The 15,284-nt window shown below is 41.5% G+C and overlaps 1 long non-coding RNA gene across 5 annotated transcripts; it reads left to right on the top strand.

Moving 5' to 3' along the window:
- Window positions 1-451: 451 nt before the first annotated feature.
- On the top strand, window positions 452-7,345 carry LOC139079676 (uncharacterized). Of its 5 annotated transcripts, none has more exons than XR_011533473.1 (5): window positions 452-618; window positions 1,246-1,980; window positions 3,792-3,884; window positions 3,979-4,145; window positions 6,772-7,345. It is a non-coding gene; the product is annotated as an uncharacterized lncRNA (long non-coding RNA). The 5 variants fall into 5 exon arrangements; XR_011533472.1 differs by having other exon boundaries at window positions 1,246-3,072; XR_011533476.1 differs by having other exon boundaries at window positions 3,961-4,145; window positions 6,772-7,344.
- Window positions 7,346-15,284: the final 7,939 nt, after the last annotated feature.

Genomic DNA, 15,284 nt, shown 5'->3' with positions numbered 1-15,284 from the left:
ACGCCACAATCTAAGTTGGAAAACCAGGAGCCCAGGCTGCAGAACAGCCAGCAGACAACATTGTCTCTGAACTGCTATTGTTTCTATTTTAGGAGCACATTGAGTGATTAGCTTGGGTAACAGTAACATTGCATTACCTTGCACAGGCTGGAAATGTCTTTCAATAAGGAGGCAACACGGAGGCCATGTGATACAATCCCGTAGACAGAGCCAAGTGGAATACATCAAAGAGAGCCTTGATGCAGATGTTTCATGCAGAAGAAAATTAGGTCAGAGACCACTTCAATTTCAGCTTCTGCCAGCCTCGTTTGAGAGCTTCCAGTGAATTCGTAATGAATAGCTTCTAGGGCACTTTTCTCTCATTCAGTCACAGGCTGCCACAGCCAGATGAGCGTTCCATGTGGAATCTTCTCTCATTATTTAAAACTGCTACTTTGTGTTCTGAAATTCCAGAACCCTTCCAATGCACCACCGCTATGGCCTGAAACAAAAAGACTCGGAAAATATGGAGAGACATTAATCTATATCATATTCTTGCTCGCTCTCTCTCTCCCTATCCATCATATACATACATGTTTTTTAATACATCTCCAACCCCTTTTTCATCTGTCTATGCAGGTACGTAAACCATTGCTGAGGAATATAGGAGATGTCAGGCTTTTTTTAAATCCTACTCAACTTTGAAGAAGCTGAGTGGCCTATAGATGACCAAAATGCTTTGTTGGCTTCTTGCACAGAGCGTGCATTTGTGAGTGAGTGTGGCGTGCATGTATAAAAAAAGCTTTTCTCTGAAAAGAGCCGAGAAGGGCAGTGTGACCTCCATGAAAGTGAATGATGCATCTTTTCTCTGCCCACTCCCAGCCCCATCTCACTTGTTATTTATTACAGTGGAGGGTTAGAATCTGGAGCACCCTCATCTCTCCCTTTTTCCTATGCTCTTACTGCCTACCCTTTGGGGGTTTCACATTGACAAATCCTTGCTGATGGGAGTCGGGGGTGTGTGGAGGGATCGCTTCAATTCATGCCAGGAGAAGAATCATTAGATTCTAAATGCATCTGGAAGAAAGGGGCAGAGAGACAGGCACGTAGGATCACAGAGGCTCCTCAAAGCTGGTGACGCTCCCATTTCCCATGGGAAAGGAAATGAAATGGCTGCCCCAGCTCCAGCTCACCGTGACACAATTGCTTTGTCTTTGCTAGCTCCAAAGCACCAGGGCACTCATTAACTGTTTTTCTCCATTCTAGGGTTTGCGAAGCGGTGGCGGAAAGCCTCAGAAGAACACTCAAAGGTCTGCTTCTGCCCCAGTCCAGGATGGGAGGCCATCAGGAAGATGCTGCCCTCCTTGTCCTGCCATTTAAAATGCTTTCTCTGGCTAAAAAAGATCCGAGTCTTCCTGCCCTTTTTCCCCAACTTGGTCTCTTCCCTGCCAGCACTCTCTTGTGATCTTCTTCTTTCGATGTCACACACACACACATACACACTCATACTCACACAATTAAAATTTCCAAGGAGGCAGAAGTGCAGGGGAGGCAGTGACAGTGGAGCAGAAAGATGACCTGATGATAAAGAGACCTAGTTTAAGCTCCACCTCTGTGTGCGCTTGGACAAGCAGCTCTCTTCTCTCGGCTCCATGCCCTCACCTGGGAAAATGTGGGTGTTGAGCCCAGAATCCCTCGCAGCTTTGACACTGACTCAGTAAGTCATCTTTCTCACGTGTTATAGATAATTGACACCATCTGGAAATTTCTGACTGTGGGTTGTAGGCACAGACCTACCTACTAAGATGCTGACAAAATTCTTTGCCCATAGGATTAGCATCATGGTGTAATGGCTTGTTCATGTAGCAATAGGACAGTGTGATTTCTTCCAGAGACCCTACAATGGGGCAGTACAACACACGTGCTGTAGTATTAGCTTTGGAGTCAGAGAGACCTGAGTTTGAATTTAGGCTCTGTTACTTCCTGGCTGTGTGACCTCAGGTAAGTCACTTAAGCTCTCTGATCCTGAGTTTCTCCCACACTAAAATTGGAACAATAAACATTATGAAAGGTTGTTACAAGATTAAATGAAATAGATGTGTCTGATGGGTAACATATATATGGCATATATATATGTATATATGTACATACCATACATATGTACTGTGGTAAATACTCAGAAAATATTAGTGTGATTTCTATCGTTGCTATTAAAATTAACAATGGAGATATATATTGATATATATTATATAGATACATATTTATATATATTTCTGCATGTATCTATGCAGAAATGGCACATATGACAGGGTAGTCAAAAAAATTAACACTCCATTTGAATTGACTTTTCTTGCTCCATGTGGAGAATCTTTTAAAACACATGTACATATGAAATTCAATTTCTAAGGCAGTAGCAACCAATACTCATTTAAAATGCTTAGTAGAGATTTTTGGCACATAAGTGCTCAATAAGTGTTAGTTACATTTGCTTTTATTTACAACGATATCTTTCCATATAGTGAATTCCTCTCTAAAGAGGCTTCTTTTTTAGAGGCAACAGGGGACAGAGGAAATCTATATTAGTAGGAGTCAAAAGCCATCAATTTGATGCTGAGTTTTTAATCACAAAATCATGGCACTTCAGAGCTTGGCAGGTGAGAAACTGAGACACAAAGAGGTTCCATGACTTGATCAAGGTCATGGAGGAAGCCCAGTTCTCATCGAGTCCTCCCCTATGTCCTTAGCTATCATAAGGCTCAGCTGAGGCCATGAACTTGAAAATGCTTGGCAAAGACCAGGTGCTTTCCACATGCCCGCGTCCCTTCCCCCAGCACCTGCCAGCTCTCCTACAGCAGCTGTGGCAGAGGGCCATCACCACTGCGGTGACTGCAGGGCTGTCTGCCACCAATGGCACCACTGTCCAAGCAGAGCATTGCATGCCCAGAACTGGACTTGGTCCCTGTCAAGTTATGGAGCATGGAGCACAACACAGCCCCGGGAAGAAGCTCCATGGCCCGTTACGCTGAGCAGGCTGGGCCAGCACCAAGATGGAGAGTCAAACATCAGTCTGCCAGGCTCTGGCTCTGTGTGCTGGTATGTGACTGTGGGCATTTACAGAAGCTAGAGAGGCCAAACAAGGGAAGAGAAACATCCAATTGCTCGTTTCTACATTTATTCATTCACTCACTTGCTTACTCATTTACTTATTCATTCATTTAATTATTCTTTATTGAACACTGTGTTTGGAGAAACAGGGCTTCTAAGATTTCATTATTTACTAAGAGACCACACGGATGGGCATACAAACCAATTACAATACAATATGGCAAGTGCTATAATAGCAGAATACTGTGGCAACACAGGAGAACGAGGCCTTTAATTTTCCTGGTTTACAAGTATTAGATGGAGTTGAGATTGTGTAATAATTGGGGTTTGATCAGAGAAATAAAACAACTGATAAATAAATGTCTGCATATATATATATATACACACACAGACACACACACAAATACATATGTGTATGTATACATAAATACACACATATGTGACATATGTATGCATATATAATTAGGGATTTGACCTTACATGATTGTGGGAGCTGGTTTAACAGTCTAAATATGGCTATTGTCTTTGCCAGGGTTTGGCAAGCTTTTTCTGTAAAGGGCCAGATAGCAAATATTTTAGGCTTTGAAAGATATATGGTCTCTGTAGCAACCACTCAACTCTGCCGATTTAGCACAGAAGCAGCCCCAAACAAGCTATAAATAAATGGATGTGGCTGTGTTCCAATAAAACTTTATTTACAAAAACAGGAGAAGGGCAGGAATTGTCCTGTGGGCCATAGTTTGCTGAGTCTTGGTCTTTGCGATGGTTGTGAAGCCCAGAGTCAAAAGGACGGACATTAGGTAAGGAAGATGGATGTGAAGTAGAGGAGGGCAGGGACCAACTGGAGCCTATCAGATGGCCTGTAACCTGTGTCAGTCTCTTATTGCCTTCAAGGCTTCAGCTTCAATGATGTATGAGTCCTGCAGGAGAAGCGGTGCCTTTCATCATGGAGTTAAACCTATATGTGACCCAGGAATTGGAAAAACTGAAAGAGGATCCAGTGGGAACTGGAGTTGCTGCTGGCTTGGCTGCTGCCCCATGGCAACAAGGAAGGTCAACAGGTGAGCAACCATGGGCATGATCTGCAGTAATGTCTGGTGCTGCTGCATTGACCTTCTGAGTGTAAGATGAATATGGATTCCGCTTCAGTTCAACCATCCAAAACTCATGCAAAAGATCTCTTATGACCCACACTAACTTGGAAGAATGTAGGGAGGGAAATTCTGAGAAATATCATTCCCGTCTAGCTAAGTGATTCAATCGAGTCCACATGGATGAGAAAGTTTCAGAGAGGAGGTTACATGGGAACTGGACCTCAAGCGTGGATGAGAATTTTCCAGTTGGAGGACATCCATAGAATCCTTCCACAGTGTGCTTTGTGATCTGTTTTCAAGGGACTCCCATACAGAGTTCAAAAGGAAAAAAAACCAACCTGTTCTTTTCCCTGCCAAACATTTGAAGAATTTATTTTCCTAATTTTTCACTAATTAACTATTTCCGTCAGAATCCAGATGTGAGCGATGGGTGAGTGCTACCAAAGACTCAGCTCAAGTCTCCCCACGTGGGCTGAGGATGTCTTCTTGTCCATCCCCAGCAGGCAAACTCACTCCTGGGACAAGGTGGCTGGTCTGTCCGCGCAGCTCCGGGCATTCAATGAGCATATTCACATTTAGCAATGTTTTAGCAGATAATTCCCATTAAATTTTATTCTGAGTCACAGCACCGAATGTTTCCCCCTTTTTTAGTAACTTGCTCTTTCTTCCTGTGTTTTGTCTTCATTAATGCTGTCAGATTTTACTAGATGTTCTGGCACCCAAAGTTATATTTAATGCCTTATTCTTTCCAGTTCCTTCCAGTTCCATAATACCTCTTGCAACCACCCAATCATCCATTCTCTACCCACATGTCCATCCTTTCACTCATCTTTGCATTTATTTGTCCATCGTCCATCCATCCATCCACCCATCCATCCGTTCCTCTCCATTTTTTTTGACTACTACCCAATTTCAGTCCTTTATCATCTCATGCTTAAATGATTACAAGATCCAGCACATTGATATGCCTGGAAGGCCTAGTGAATGAATAGAATGTAGTGTAACATAAGCTTAGATTTGAATTTTGTGTCTGTCCTTTACTAACTGTACAATCTTAAGCACATAGTTGAAACTCTCTAATTCTGTGAAAGAACTAATAATGTCCATATCTCAGGACTGTTGTGAGCACTGATTGAAATAAGGTGTATAGTGTAGGTAGTACAATTTCTGGCACATAAGAAGCACTCAATAAATGTTATTTAGGGCCAGCCTGGTGGCGCAGCAGTTAAGTTCACACGTTCTGCTTCGGTGGCCCAGGGTTTGCCGGTTCAGATCCCAGGTGCAGATCTATGCACCACATGTCAAGCCATGCTGTGGCAGGCGTCCCACATATAAAGTATAGGAAGACGGGCACAGATGTTAGCTCAGGGCCAGTCTTCCTCAGCAAAAAGAGGAGGATTGGCAGCAGATGTTAGCTCAGGGCTAATCTTCCTCAAAAAAAAAAAAAGTGTCATCTACCGCCTCCCCCCTTTTCTCCTACCTTATCTACTTTATACCTTTTTTCAGATATCTTCTTCATAAATACATGCAATTTTTACCTAACATCCTGGTCTTTGCTGAAGCCATCCTTCTTCCTGAAATTGCATCCTCCCCAGTTTCTAACTTACTGTTGAGACTCATCATTACTTCTGCCTCTGTGTCTTTGATTGTGGAAACTCTTTTCCCTGAATTACCCATATTCTTATTCTCGTCATAAGATATTTATGACTTCTTGAATCTATCCATACCTCAAATAAAATGTGACCTCTGCACAGAATCCTTCCTGAATCCCTCAAATGTAAACTTTTACTCTCTTTGCGTATTGTAAGACTTCATTTGCAGGGAAGGGAAAAGGGAACTGCATTTTTGAGTACACTTTGTTAAGTGTTGATACCCGTGCCATGTACCTGTCACAACAAACTTCTGAAGTAATTATTATTATCTTTATTTTTTAGCAGAATTTTTCCAAGGTCACTCAGCTAGTAAGGATCAGAGCAAGAATTTGAACCCAGGTCCATATGATTCCAAACGTCCTTTTCATTTCACGCTACTTTGCCTTCCATCTTCTGTTCTATAATAATACTAATTACCTTCTGACATTTATGAAAGATTAAAAAAATTACAAACTATGATTGGCTCCATTAATGAATTATATTAAAGAATAGGGATGGCATTTTATTTATTCTTACCTCATCCTAATTGTCCTGGTGTAACAATTTAAACATACCAGTAAGGACGTGATAAATCTTCAATTAAAGGGCATTCAATGCACACACACAACTCTCGCTAGAGTCTTATTCTTGAGAGATTTTGCCCCAATTTCAAACGTAGTAAGTGGCCGTAAATAACTTCATATTCTCACATTCTCATTGGAATGGTCAATTTCCGCTTTCTCTCTTTTTAGTAAGGAAGTCTGCAACAAAGAGGGAATTATTATTACTATTATTTGGTTAAGTTCTTATCTCAATAAAAGACTCTTCATGCATTTAAGAGCCCCGGGCTATTTTGTGACAATCCTTGGGCCGATTCTTGCAGCCAGCAGGCAGTCAGACCACTTGTTTATCTCTCCATGGCATTAGTAACTCCATGATAGTTACATTTGTTTTATTTATAGGTTGGAAGAGCCTTCACCCATGAGGAGTACTGAATAAATAGACTTTGCCATCATCCTCCAAGAGATTGGGAAGGAACCGCTCATGAGGAAAGCCTGGAGGGTCCAAATTGTCAGACTGAAGTATGGCCCTTTGTTCAGAATCAGAAGAGTTAACCACTCAAATCATAAAATACCAGATGAAGCTCACTTCACCAAACGAGTAGCAAAATGCGAAGAAGAAAGACGTGTGACACTGAAAACGCCCAAGATGTAATCTCTCCAGGTTAAAACAAGCAGGTTCATTTGAGATACTAGAGGTCATACTTTTGCCTAAAAGACCCAGGAAACGTGCTTCGTGGTAGCACCAAAAAGAGTTACAGCATTTTGGTTTTTTTTTTAAATTTAATAAAATAGAATGAGATTGATTGGCTGACGCAGAATAATCTGCCACCTGGGAAGTGTTTATGTCTAGTTATTTACACCTGAGTGTAAGAAGCACAGCTCCAAGTTATTAAATTAGGGGAGTCCAAAGATCAACCCAATATCATTAAATAATCATGTTATGAATTCAATAAACACGAATTCAATAATCATATCTCAAGTCTGTTATCTCTTTGGAGAGAAATGAGATGTGTTCTTTGATAAACCCCCCAAATCTGCACTGTCCTCAGAAAAGGAGCGTGCTGCTGATTCACCATGAGCTTTGAGATCTTTTCCAAGAGACAGAATGGGTTTTTGTTGTTCAGTCCTCATGAACTTGCCTGGTGCCTTTTCTGATTAATGGCATGTATTTCCCCAGAGAGGTGCCTGAGGCTGAAGGCAGAGATATGACATTGAGACAGAGCTAACCTACCTAACTGGCTCTCTCGTGGGGATTGATTGCATGCCTGACCTTTCACTACAGTGTTGTAAGCATTAGCGTTAACTGGGTGTGCCTCCCTTAGGAATGAATAAGTCTCAGCCCTTCCATAAAAGGGAAGATGGGTTTCTCAGATATCGGGTTTCAAATGCTGTACCTTTAAGACAAGTTGAGGTTTACTTTCAAAGCTGGGTATGGGCCCTTCTAAAGCGAAGCCCTGCCTGATCATGAACTATTCATGTAAGTTATCATGTTTCTAGAACTACCTACTTTCTAGTTCTCTTACCTTGTCTCATCACCACCTATCTTATCTCCTTGACAACTCTGATCTCAGATCGACCTTCAATTTATTTTTATTACCTTCACTCTCTCATCCTGGACAAGATGTCTAGTCTCATTGATTCAATACCTGACTTTGACTTATCCTGACTCCACTTTCCCCGCATGCACTAGAGGTGGCTGTCGGCGTCAGACACACTGGTCAGTGTCTGTTCTTAAGTCCATGCCCTGTCCCTTTTTTGGCTTTGCTCTTTCTCTGAAAACTGATAACTCCAAGAGGTCCCACTCCATGACACAAAGCCAATGGCAGGACAGGGGACTAAAAAGGCTTCTACAAATGACATCTGAAGTGCTGTAGCCTGAAGGAATGTGGTTCACTATCCTTGGCACCTAAGCCGTGAGAGGGGTACCTCAGTTTCATGCATCCCAGAGAATTCTTAACTAAAGAGATGGTTGTACCCATTTCAGCCTGTAGCTCAAGTGCATCTATGTCTTGAAAAAAGCCAACAATGTCGTTGTGTGTCACCCAATGTGACGCAACAGGATATCAAGTGTTTTGGAGTCAGGCAGACCTGGGTTTGAATCCTGATTCTATTCCTTGCTAACTGTGTCATCTTAATCAAGCTTTTTAACTTCTCCAAGCCTCAATTTCTTCATCTATAAAATGGGGATAACTGTAAATACTTTATACTGTCTTCGTGAGGAGTAAAAGAGATAACAAATACAAAATACAGAACGTTGCATACAATAGTCAATAAATAGGGTTTATTATTATTATATTGATTATCATTATTATTATTTCTATGACAAGGTCCTAATGCCTAAATTCTGGCAAGAATGGAAAAAATTTCAAATATTCAGGCAGCTCCTTTCTTGAGAGATGGGCCACAGGTTTCTTCACGCACTAGGCTGGTTGATCAGTGCTCTAAGTCACCACTTGGCTTCCTGCCTGAACTTTTAATCTTGTCCCCATCTCAATTTAAAGAGGGTGAGAAAGCAGAGACATCAATCGTTCCCTTGTCAAGGACAACAGCCCCTTCCTTCTTCCTTAGTTCTCTCCTGGGGCCCCATCCACCCGGTGCCAAGGGAGGGGGCTGCTGCTGCATACAAATCACCACGTGGTGGGGGAAGCTTTGTGCTCCTTGGGAGCCAGGAGCAATTTCACTGTCTCTCTGTAAGGCTGTGGTGAGTCCAGTCTTCCCACTGCTCCTGGGGTTAAGCACCCCACCGTGTTCCACAGTCGCCCTGGATAGAGATGTAACCATGAAGATGGCAGTTACCCAAGGTACTGGGACACAGACTTTATTGATTTGTTCTTCTAATGCATTAGGAGGAAACAGGAAACCTTAGGAAGGTCACAAGCGACAATTGTGCATTGACTGGCACAGACATTTATTTCATTCAGGAAAGCGCGACTCAAGTGGCCTTGCTATCAGAAAGGAAAGGAGACCATAGATGAACGACTTAAAAATAAAAACAATAAGTGTGGGCTGGATCAGAGGGAATCAGAAAGGACTGAAGCATCTAATGTTCAAGCTCAAACTTGAGGGAGAGTCCTTGTTCAGTTACTGGCAGGGCCAGGTGCTCAATCAATGTTGCAAAACAATTGGATGAAGGAATAAACCAGGACAGAGTGATCTCCTTAAGTCTTTGCTCTGTTGATACTCTAGGCAGCTCTACAGCATTCTCTCATCTGATTCTGTGGTTACATTCCCTTCTTTCCGTCTTAGCTTCATGATCTTTAAAGCTGAGCACGTCAGAGAGCTCTGTATGCTTTCTCACTGCTCTCCTCAGCTCCATCCCTTTCATGATCCTCCTTGGAACCATTGATCATTGAAAAATCACAACACGTTTGAAGGTGTCCTAGCCTTCCTGTACCCCCTTTCCCTTCAGACTTGTGTCCTGAACGTTTGGGAGCTGCTTCCCACAAATCTAGGCTAGTCTTGTCTTCCCTGATGATTACAAGAGGTGAGATCTTCTTTCGAAGGTTCTGGTTATTTCAACTTTATCAACCAATTCTTGTTTTCTGGTGAGCAATTACTCCAGAATGTCAGCTCCCATGTTAGTCCTCTAGCCTTTAAGAAATGTAACCTATGGGGGCTGGCCCCGTGGCCGAGTGGTTAAGTTCGCGCGCTCCGCTGCAGGCGGCCCAGTGTTTTGTCGGTTCGAATCCTGGGCGCGGACATGGCACTGCTCGTCAGACCACGCTGAGGCAGCGTCCCACATGCCACAACTAGAGGAACCCACAACGAAGAATACACAACTATGTACCGTGGGACTTTGGGGAGAAAAAGGGAAAAAATAAAATCAAAAAAAAAAAAAAAGAAAGAAATGTAACCTATGAAACCAAACTTGTTCAAATGTTTGGCCTTTAATCATTTCAGGGGATTCTGGATAGGATGCTAAGGTCCCTTCTAACTCCATATGTGTATGATTAAAGCCAAAGCATTAGTCTAGGGCTCAGTGGAATATTTCCATCTTTCTAGAAACATTTCCGTATTGATTATTAGAAAATGAAATATTATAGAGCACTGAGAAGAGATTGGCCTTTGAACTATACTTTTGTTCAACCCATAAAGTGGGCTCTGTACGGACAGTTTGTCTCTAATCCTGGTTTGAACAGCCATACAAAACACCATTTGGGCAGTAGAAGAAGCAACAGAGAAGTGATATCTCCCACAGAAGACATAATGCTGGAGTTTACTCATAAGCAATGTGGAGATCGAGTAAGGACAGCCCAGCCTTCTGGGGAGCTCAGATTCTAGTACAGGGACATTGCTTGTCCCAACTCTGCCTGTCACTCTCTCTGTGACTTAGGCACAAGACATAAATTTTGTGGCCACAGTAGCCTCATGGTTAAAAGGGATTTGTAATCAACTAATTTGGGATTGCTCTGAAGATTAAATGAGACAGTGGATTCTAAATAGCCTAGCACAGAGTAACTGCTCAATTAACAGGTGTTTGGTTTTTTCCTGAGGGTCCACAAGATATCCAGCCATTGGAACGTAGTTTGAGTCTTAGGGTAAAACAGCTAACACGTATGAATCACTAAGCCATGTGCCAGGTAATGTGATAAGCAATTTGATAGTAATATTTTATTTATCAAGATACAAATATTATACTCATTTTTCAGATAAGGAAAGTAAGGCTCAGCAGGGTTGAATAACTTTGCTTACGTTATACAGAAAATCGCTGGTAAAACCAAGATTCACATCTTGGACTTTCTCACTCCAGAGCCCATTCTCTCAACCGCTTTGTTGTCAGGCCATTTTCAAAGGAGAAATCAGTGGCACGACTTTAATAAGCTAAAAAATCAGTGAACTGTAGAGTCCCTGGGGAAATAGGGGTTGGGGAGTAGAGGTGGAAATGCACTAAAATAATAGATTCCAGTATTGATCTAGTGAGCAGGGCTGAGGAGAAGGAGATTAGTAGGATTTGTAAAGTTGTTATTAGTATTTGCCAAAGATGTTTGCCATCTCCAATGTTCTTCTTGGGAATGCTGCCTTTTGAATATCTCTCTGGAAAACAAGATCATGGAAAACATCCTTCTTTCTCTCCTTCCCCCTGAAATGCTTATTAAATCTTTTCAGCACTGGGCACCATGTTAGGCACCAAGAGTACAGAGATATGGAATGCGGGGCAAGATTTTATATTTGATATGTTTGAATTATTGGTGCAACAAATTGGATCTGGAGAGAAAATCTGGGGCAAGATTTGGATGAGTTTTGCATCTACATTGAGGAATCTTGACTTTGGCAACATTCTTACACATGGGATTATTTAGGGGGGGAGTGCTGTAAGCACTGCAATTTCAAAAACTCACTTTGGACCAGTGATGATGCTAAAGTTTGTCACTTGGTGATGCCAAGAGGTTTGTAGATATGAAGAGATGAATACCCTAGACCTGCAGGTGAAAAATTATGTATCATGTGCATGAGTTTGTTTTCTGAGGAGAGCGTCTGTAGCTTTATTTTCAAAGAGTCAGGGGCACAAAATGATTAAGATCAAATACCATTAGAGTTGTCTCAGAAGGAAGAAAAGTTAGAGGAAAATATGTGAAGGTTGGTAAAGAATACAGTCAAGAGATGAGGATGAGCTGAGGCAGTGGCCCTGGGTATGGAACTGGCAGGTATAAAGGCTATTTAGGAGCAAGGAATGATAACTGGAATTGATGATCAATTGGATGTAGAAGGTGAGATCGGAAAGATGAAGCTTCACTATCTCTTGATTTTGTAGCCTAGGAGATGGGTTATTTCACCAAGAAATGGAAGAGAAACTATAAGCTTGGAGAGTAGGTAATAAATTTAGTATCGGTATTGATGTTGATTGCTCCTTGGAATGTGATTACAGTATTGCTATTTTCTCTATGAAGCTTAGAACATGTATCAGGAAGTGTAATTTAGCTCACTGATGTACCAGGTATATGAGGGAGAACATGCTTATTTGAGATGTGTACTTCAAACAAAAAAATATTGTTTTCAATAAAGCTTGGATATATACCTAAAATTGAGGGGCATGACTCCATCTCCCCTTTCCAGCCCTCCCACCCCTGCATAGTCTCAGAGACAAAGGTGGTAATTCACAATGACTTAGGATATGTTTATACAATGCCATACAATGCCAGATGTTTAGATAAAGTCTTAAGAATTGGCATAATTCAGATCACTTCCAAACTGAGAATAGGAATAACATAGCTATTGCCTGAATTTCCCCTTTCTATAAAGATATTTGGCCTTGTGTAGATATAGTTAAAGTCATATAAATTCCCTGGCTATAGAAAGGGTGAAACCTTAAGGAGACAATTTTGAGCAAATCTTGGGTGCCAGTATGCTATCCCTTTGTAAGAATTAACTAGTTAACAACATTCTTATGGTATCAACCCTATGAGGTAGATTTTATTATCCTTGTATCATAAATGAGGAAAATGAGAGCAAGAAACTAAGAAACTTGCCCAAGTTTGTCAAAGGAGGGAGTGGCAGAACTCTTCCAAACCTCACTCCATACATTATCTGACCACATCTGGACCTCTGGCCCATGAATCCTGTTCTTTTCAATGTCCCCATTGCCGTTATGCCTTCCTTTCACTCTGCACTCAACTTAGATTCCAGAATCTGCAGCTATCATCATCCTCTTGCAAACCCTCAACTCCTAGTCCCTCACTCCTTCCATCATTCTCAACTAGCAAAAGTCAACCTTTGAACCCAACCCTGCCTACTTCATTCCTATCCCAGAGTCACTGATGGTGGACTGGAGAAAAACACTCAACCGTGCTGACTGGTCTCACCTCAAATTTGTGACTACAAATCTCAAGAGGGCGCTCTACCTTGCTTGGCAACCTTGCTACATTTGTGTAGTCCATCTGCTCTTTCATTATTCAAGACAACCATGGTCAAGTCTTCTCGTTTTTCGGATTTCCTACCCTGCTCTTTCCCCTTACTTTCCAATGAAGATGTTGCTTCTTATCCAACTGAAAAAATAGTCTGTACCCTTAGTGCCCTGGAGCTCACCCCCTTTCCTTCTGTAGGATTTTGGTCCTGCAGTTGTCTTCCTTCTTGTCCCTATCATCATTTTCTCCCTCTACCGATCATCACAATCAGCAGACAAACATGCTGTACTATTCCCCATCTTAACAGAAGAAGAACTCACCCTTGACCCACATTCCCTCCCTGCTCTTACCGTATGTTTTTCCTCTCTTTTAAAGCAAAACTCTTGGAAAGAATTGTCCATCTACACTTTCTCTCTCCATTTTCTCACCTCAAATTCTCTTTTTGACCTGTGCTAATCAGGCTTTGGTTCCCACTCCTTCAAAAACAATTTTTAAAAACCACACTTATCAATGTCACCAACAAACGATACATTGTCAATCCGACAATGAATTCTCAGTACTAAATTTAAACTCTTCGGAGCTCTGACAAAGTTGCTCACTTCTTCCTTCTTCAAATACTCTTCTCTTGGCTTCTGGGATAGTGTGCTCTGGATCTCCTTTTCGTTCACTGGTCAGCATTTCTTAGTATTTTTGCTGACTTCTCCATCCTGCTCTACCCAAAGAGTCGGTGTGGTTCTCTACTATCTCCTCTTCTCCACATGCTTTTACTTCTGGAGGATCTCATACAATCTGATAACTCCTAAATTTTGATCTCTTGTCCTAACCTCTTCCATGAGGTATGAGATATCAAACTGCCTATCAAATACCTAGTGTTTATTATGTATATTATACTTAACATGACCAAAATAGAACTCTTGATTCTCTCTTTTCCCCTCAAAATAATTCTCATCCTTTTAAGCCTTTTTCAAAACCAAGAGGTCCTTCTTGATTTTTCTTTTCCTCTCATTTTCTACACCCAACCCATCAGCAAATTTTGCTGGCTTTACCTTAGTCTCATCATTTCCTTCCATCGCCACAAACACTTCTAGTCTAAGCCTGGACTACAAAAGCCTACAAATTGATCTCATTCCTTCTACCCTTCCCTCTTCCCTCTACCCAGGCCTGTTCTCTACTCAGCAGCCAGCATTCTTTTTAAAATGAATTGTGTTCTGCCCTCCTAAAACTACTTCAATTCCTTTCCATGTTACTGAGAATAGAATTCAGACTACTTAATGGCCTACCAGCTGTTACCTGATCTAGCCTCTGTTTACCTTTCTGATCTTGTTTTCTACCACTTTTGCCATTGATCAATTGTGCTATTTCTACACTGGCTTTCTGGCTTTCCTTTAACACACCAAATTTATGACTGCCTCAGGGCCTTTGCACTCCTTAATCTCTGTACCCAGAATACTCTCAGCCCAGATATTTGTAGAACTCCTTAGAAGTATAGAACATCTTAAAAGCATAGAGCATCAGAGTTAGAAGAGTCTTAGAGATCTTTAAAACCCATCCCTGCATTTTACATCTGAGAAAAATGAAGCCCAAAAAGGTTGAGAATTGTTCAGATCCACACAGTAAGTGACCAAGTTGAGACCTCCATCCCTCTTGACCAATTCTCTTTCCTTTAAATTTCATTAGACAAGCTAATTACTCTGTGTATGGCATTCTTATTGTTTTGGATTCAAATGAACTGTGATTAGTTTTAAACTGCAACACAATTTGTCTATCTGAATTCTTTTGACTTCTGAATTCTTTTGACATATTGTTTCCTGGAGCAGTGGGCTCCAGTGGGTGAAGTAGGGTAGAGAAAAGAGGATGAGAACACAACTGAGATAATTTTTAATTACATAGAAGTATTTGGCTTTTCCCTGTGAAATCAAAGTGCCTCATCCAGGTGTTACTTCAAGTCTCCTGTAACTTACAGAGTAAGTAACTTACAGAGACCAATGTACAGATGAGAAAACTGGCTGTGTATCTCCTGTGTATATTACTCACATCAGAGTGACTTTTCTAAAATATAGAACTGGCTGC

The sequence above is a fragment of the Equus przewalskii genome, chromosome 26, assembly GCF_037783145.1.
Source record: "Equus przewalskii isolate Varuska chromosome 26, EquPr2, whole genome shotgun sequence".
Classification (NCBI taxonomy): Eukaryota; Metazoa; Chordata; class Mammalia; order Perissodactyla; family Equidae; genus Equus; species Equus przewalskii.
This window is presented reverse-complemented; position numbering and strand designations above follow the sequence as displayed.